Source organism: Oncorhynchus keta, chromosome 1 (genome assembly GCF_023373465.1).
Source record: "Oncorhynchus keta strain PuntledgeMale-10-30-2019 chromosome 1, Oket_V2, whole genome shotgun sequence".
NCBI classification, from domain to species: domain Eukaryota; kingdom Metazoa; phylum Chordata; class Actinopteri; order Salmoniformes; family Salmonidae; genus Oncorhynchus; species Oncorhynchus keta.
Genome location: NC_068421.1, coordinates 55,462,485 through 55,468,484, shown reverse-complemented (window position 1 = coordinate 55,468,484; position 6,000 = coordinate 55,462,485).

Below are 6,000 nucleotides of genomic sequence, written 5' to 3'. Positions count from 1 at the left end.
CAGCCACTTTACAATAGTGCATCTAAATCTTTTAAGGGGGGTGAGAAGGATTACTTTATCCTATCCTAGGTATTCCTTAAAGAGGTGGGGTTTCAGGTGTCTCCGGAAGGTGGTGATTGACTCCGCTGTCCTGGCGTCGTGAGGGGGTGTGTTCCACCATTGGGGAGCCAGAGCAGCGAACAGTTTTGACTGGGCTGAGCGGGAACTGTACTTCCTCAGTGGTAGGGAGGCGAGCAGGCCAGAGGTGGATGAACGCAGTGCCCTTGTTTGGGTGTAGGGCCTGATCAGAGCCTGGAGGTACTGAGGTGCCGTTCCCCTCACAGCTCCGTAGGCAAGCACCATGGTCTTGTAGCGGATGCGAGCTTCAACTGGAAGCCAGTGGAGAGAGCGGAGGAGCGGGGTGACGTGAGAGAACTTGGGAAGGTTGAACACCAGACGGGCTGCGGCGTTCTGGATGAGTTGTAGGGTTTAATGGCACAGGCAGGGAGCCCAGCCAACAGCGAGTTGCAGTAATCCAGACGGGAGATGACAAGTGCCTGGATTAGGACCTGCGCCGCTTCCTGTGTGAGGCAGGGTCGTACTCTGCGGATGTTGTAGAGCATGAACCTACAGGAACGGGCCACCGCCTTGATGTTAGTTGAGAACGACAGGGTGTTGTCCAGGATCACGCCAAGGTTCTTAGCGCTCTGGGAGGAGGACACAATGGAGTTGTCAACCGTGATGGCGAGATCATGGAACGGGCAGTCCTTCCCCGGGAGGAAGAGCAGCTCCGTCTTGCCGAGGTTCAGCTTGAGGTGGTGATCCGTCATCCACACTGATATGTCTGCCAGACATGCAGAGATGCGATTCGCCACCTGGTCATCAGAAGGGGGAAAGGAGAAGATTAATTGTGTGTCGTCTGCATAGCAATGATAGGAGAGACCATGTGAGGTTATGACAGAGCCAAGTGACTTGGTGTATAGCGAGAATAGGAGAGGGCCTAGAACAGAGCCCTGGGGACACCAGTGGTGAGAGCGTGTGGTGAGGAGACAGATTCTCGCCACGCGTGGGCCGCGCTGGAGATGCCCAACTCGGAGAGGGTGGAGAGGAGGATCTGATGGTTCACAGTATCGAAGGCAGCCGATAGGTCTAGAAGGATGAGAGCAGAGGAGAGAGAGTTAGCTTTAGCAGTGCGGAGCGCCTCCGTGATACAGAGAAGAGCAGTCTCAGTTGAATGACTAGTCTTGAAACCTGACTGATTTGGATCAAGAAGGTCATTCTGAGAGAGATAGCGGGAGAGCTGGCCAAGGACGGCACGTTCAAGAGTTTTGGAGAGAAAAGAAAGAAGGGATACTGGTCTGTAGTTGTTGACATCGGAGGGATCGAGTGTAGGTTTTTTCAGAAGGGGTGCAACTCTCGCTCTCTTGAAGACGGAAGGGACGTAGCCAGCGGTCAGGGATGAGTTGATGAGCGAGGTGAGGTAAGGGAGAAGGTCTCCGGAAATGGTCTGGAGAAGAGAGGAGGGGATAGGGTCGAGCGGGCAGGTTGTTGGGCGGCCGGCCGTCACAAGACGCAAGATTTCATCTGGAGAGAGAGGGAGAAAGAGGTCAGAGCACAGGGTAGGGCAGTGTGAGCAGAACCAGCGGTGTCGTTTGACTTAGCAAGCGAGGATCGGATGTCGTCGACCTTCTTTTCAAAATGGTTGATCATCTGCAGAGAGGGAGGAGGGGGGAGGGGAGGAGGATTCAGGAGGGAGGAGAAGGTGGCAAAGAGCTTCCTAGGGTTAGAGGCAGATGCTTGGAATTTAGAGTGGTAGAAAGTGGCTTTAGCAGCAGAGACAGAGGAGGAAAATGTAGAGAGGAGGGATCGAAAGGATGCCAGGTCCGCAGGGAGGCGAGTTTTCCTCCATTTCCGCTCGGCTGCCCGGAGCCCTGTTCTGTGAGCTCGCAATGAGTCGTCGAGCCACGGAGCGGGATTATATAAATAAATTATAAACTTGGATTAGCTAACACAACGTATCATTGGAACACAGGAGTGATGGTTGCTGATAATGGGCCTCTGTACGCCTATGTCAATATTCCTTTAAAAACCTGCCGTTTCCAGCTACAATAGTCATTTACAACATTAACAATGTCTGCACAATGTCTACACTGTATTTCTGATCAATTTGAGGTTATTTTAATGGACAAAAAATGAGCTTTTCTTTCAAAAACAAGGGAATTTCTGAATTGTAGTGTAAGTTAGAAGCTTATTATGCATAAGCTATCATTAATTAGCTAAACATAAGGCTAATACTGCATTGATTTTATTACATGAAAGAGGTAGGCTTGGACATATATAGGATTATGTATTTTTGATGCAATTTGAATTGAAATTGATGGAGAGAGAGAGACTGCTCGCACGTGCTCTGATTTAAAACAACGATATTCGAGTGATAGCCTGTTTCAAAACTCTACAGCTGCAGTAAAATAAAATACATCATTACGATAAAACAATATGGTGACCTCCAAAAGCCAGATGGAGATGTGTAAATTAGACAGACGGTCCTTATATGACTTTAGTATAGGCTGTGCTGCATGTAGGCCTACCTGTCACAAGAATAAAGTTACCATGATGAGATGCATTGTGAACTGCACTTCATACTGAGATGGGCTGTCCGTCCCCACCATGAGCATCCCCTCCTCCCTCCTCCAGACCATCTCCCATTCCTCACTTCACTCGCTGCTAGCCTCACCACTTTCATGGCTGGCTCTCCTCTCTGCCAGAGCTCTCCAGTGTTCTCATCCTCCTAGATCTATCCTCTGCCTTTGAGACTGTGAACCATCAGATCCTCCTCTCCACCCTCTCTGCGCTGGATGTTTCAGGCTCTGCGCACTCTTGGACTGCATCCTAACTGGCAGGCAGCTTCTACCAGGTGACGTGGAGAGGATCTGTGTCTGCACCACATGCTGTCACTACTGGTGTTCCCCAGGGCTCGGTTCTAGGCACTCTCCTCTTTTATCTATATACTAAGTCACTCGGCTCTGTCATATCCTCACATGGTCTCTCCTATCGTTGCTTTTTAAAAATTATTTTACCCCTTTTTGTCCCCAATTTTGTGGTATCCATCGCTGCAACTACAGAATGACTCAGGAGAGGTGAAGGTCTAGAGCTGTGCATCCTCCGAAACGCATCCCAGCCAAGCCGCACTGCTTCTTGACACAATGCCCGCTTAACCCGGAAGCCAGCCGCACCAATGTGTCGAAGGAAACACCGTACACCTGGCGACCGTGTCAGCGTGCCACAGGAGTTGCTAGTTCGCGATGGGACAAGAACATGGGACAAGAAAATCCCTGCCGACCAAACCCTCCCCTAACCCTGATGACTCTGGGACAATTGTGTGCTGCCCCATTGGTCTCCCATCGCGGCCGGCTGCGACAGAGCCTGGATTTGCGACAGGTTATCTAGTGACACAGCTAGCACTGCAATGCATTGCGTTAGACCACTGCGTCATTCGGGAGGCCCCCTCTCCTATAATTGCTATGCTGATGACACTCAACTACTTTTCTCCTTCCCTCTTCTGGCAACCAGGTGGCAGCACACATCTTTGCATGCCTGGCAGACATCTCAGATTTTGTGGTCAATTAAAACCTGGTTGCCTCTCCCTGGAGGCTGAAACTTGGCCGTAAGTGGATATTCCAGCAAGACAATATCAATATTTACCACAAAATCATCTCATCTCAGTCTCCCATTGAAAACCTGTGGTTATAAATTGAAGAGGGCAGTTGAATGATATCAAGGATCTGAAAAGATTCCATACACTCTTAGAAAAAGGGGTTCCAAAAGGGTTCTTTGGCTGTCCCCATATGAGAACCATTTTTGGTTCCAGGTAGAATTGTTTTTGGTTCCAGGTAGAACCTTTTAGGGTTCACCAGAGAACTCTCTGTGGAATCCAAAATGGTTCTACCTGTAACCAAAAGGGTTTTACCTGCAACCAAAACGGGTTCTTCAAAAGGTTATTCTATGGAGACAGCCGAAGAACCCTTTCAGGTTCTAGATAGCATCTTCTTTTTTAAGACTGTATGGAGGAATGGTCTAAGATCCCTCCCAATGTGATCTCTAATCTCATAAAACATTTTAGAAAAAGTTCAGTGCCGTTATCCTCGCAATGTGAGATATTGAAAGGTATTGAAAACAGGGGAGCCAAGACCCCTTTCTTTTTTAGATTTAAAAAAAGAATAATTGTCAAACCAATTTTTTTTCAATTTTATGAGTAAAAACTATATTTTTTGCAGACAATATAGCTGAGTATTTGTATTATTTATTTTATACAGTCTTTTTTGGCTAATGTTCATCATTGCTGACTCATTTGATTATTTTCATTATAGAATAACTGGTGCCTTTTCAGATGATATGACACAATCGTGAACAAATTCTCAGTACTTCATTTTGTTGGAATCATTCTGATCAAAGACCGGATCACAAATCTGTTTTCTTTTTTTTGCTAATTGTGACATACAACATCAGGGCCTGAATTGAATTAATCCAAACATGAAGCAACCTCAAAATCCAGAGGAATCATGCTCCTGTGCTTTTTGAACTGCTGTTTTAATGGCTGTTTTATTCAAATATGTTGACAATAAAGTTCAATTGAATTCATTACTGAATATGAAAGCAACGTTAGCTGTGGCTCACTTGTTGCACTCTGTTTTCTGTTCTGCCTAAATGTCCATCTGGATGGGGAAGAGATAGTTAGAAAAGAGTGAGGCGGAGGTATAGCCCTTGTCACCATGGTAACAGAGGAACCTGTTCTCTTTAGCTGTTCCAAGCAGCAAGCTTCTCAAAACAAGAGAAAAGCATTAACAGGAAACCTCCACTTATGTCCTCCATTTTCACTTATGTCCTCCATTTTCACTTATGTCCTCCATTTTCACTTATGTCCTCCATTTTCACTTATGTCCTCCATTTTCACTCATGTCCTCTATGAACGTAGAATCTCTTGTTCTTCCTTCTAATGTCAATGTTTCACACTAAATATCCCATTAGTTAATGTGTCAATGCTTTAATACATTGTGATTTTGAGAGAGAGCTGTGGTTTGATTAATGGAATACAGGGGGTGTTCAGGGGAGGGGGAGTTTAAGGGTGGAATTCCAAAATGTGTCTTTCCAAGCAAGCTTTGAAAATCACAGATGCATAGGGTCAAATCTGGAGTATGCGCAGGCTCCTAGCAACCACCAGTAACCATGTGCTGCCTTAGTAACCAATGTTGTCTACATTTTTGTAGAATAAGATATAAGCATTAAACCTAATTAGTACAGATACGCACACGCACATGCCCAGACACACACTTATGCAAACACATGCATGCACGCATGCACACTCACACACAAACATGCACAGCACACGCATGCACACACAAACATGACCTGCACACAGGAGCACACACACACGCACACGCACACACACACGCACACACACGCACAAATCTTATAGAGACTAATATACAGAGTAGATCTGGCTCTGGTGATAGCATAGTAGACTGAGAGGAATTCCTGGAGCAGCTTTGGGATAGGCTACCAACAGTCCTCATCTTGAGCAACAGCTTGTGATTATGTTGTCGGTGCGTCAGTAAATTGCCTACTGACGGCTATCCCGGGCTATAATTATGCACATCAATTTGCATGTTATTTCAGATTGCACACCGTCATTGATTTAGCCGTATTTGTATCAATTCAAATAGATTTAAAGGGATAGTTCACTCAAATTTCAAAATGTAATTGGTTTCCTTACCCTGTAAACAGTATACACTCTTAGGTGCTATCTAGAACCTAAAACTGTTTTCCGACTGTCCCCATAGGAGAATCCTTCGAATAACCCTTTTTGGTCCCAGAGAGGGTTCTATATGGAACCTAAAAGGATTCTCCTATAGGGACAGCCTAAGAATGCTTTTGGAACCCTTTTTTCAAGGTATGACAGAAATCCATGCTTTGGTTTTGTTTAGCTGACCACGTGTTTTTTTAATGGTAACCTTTTTAGCATTT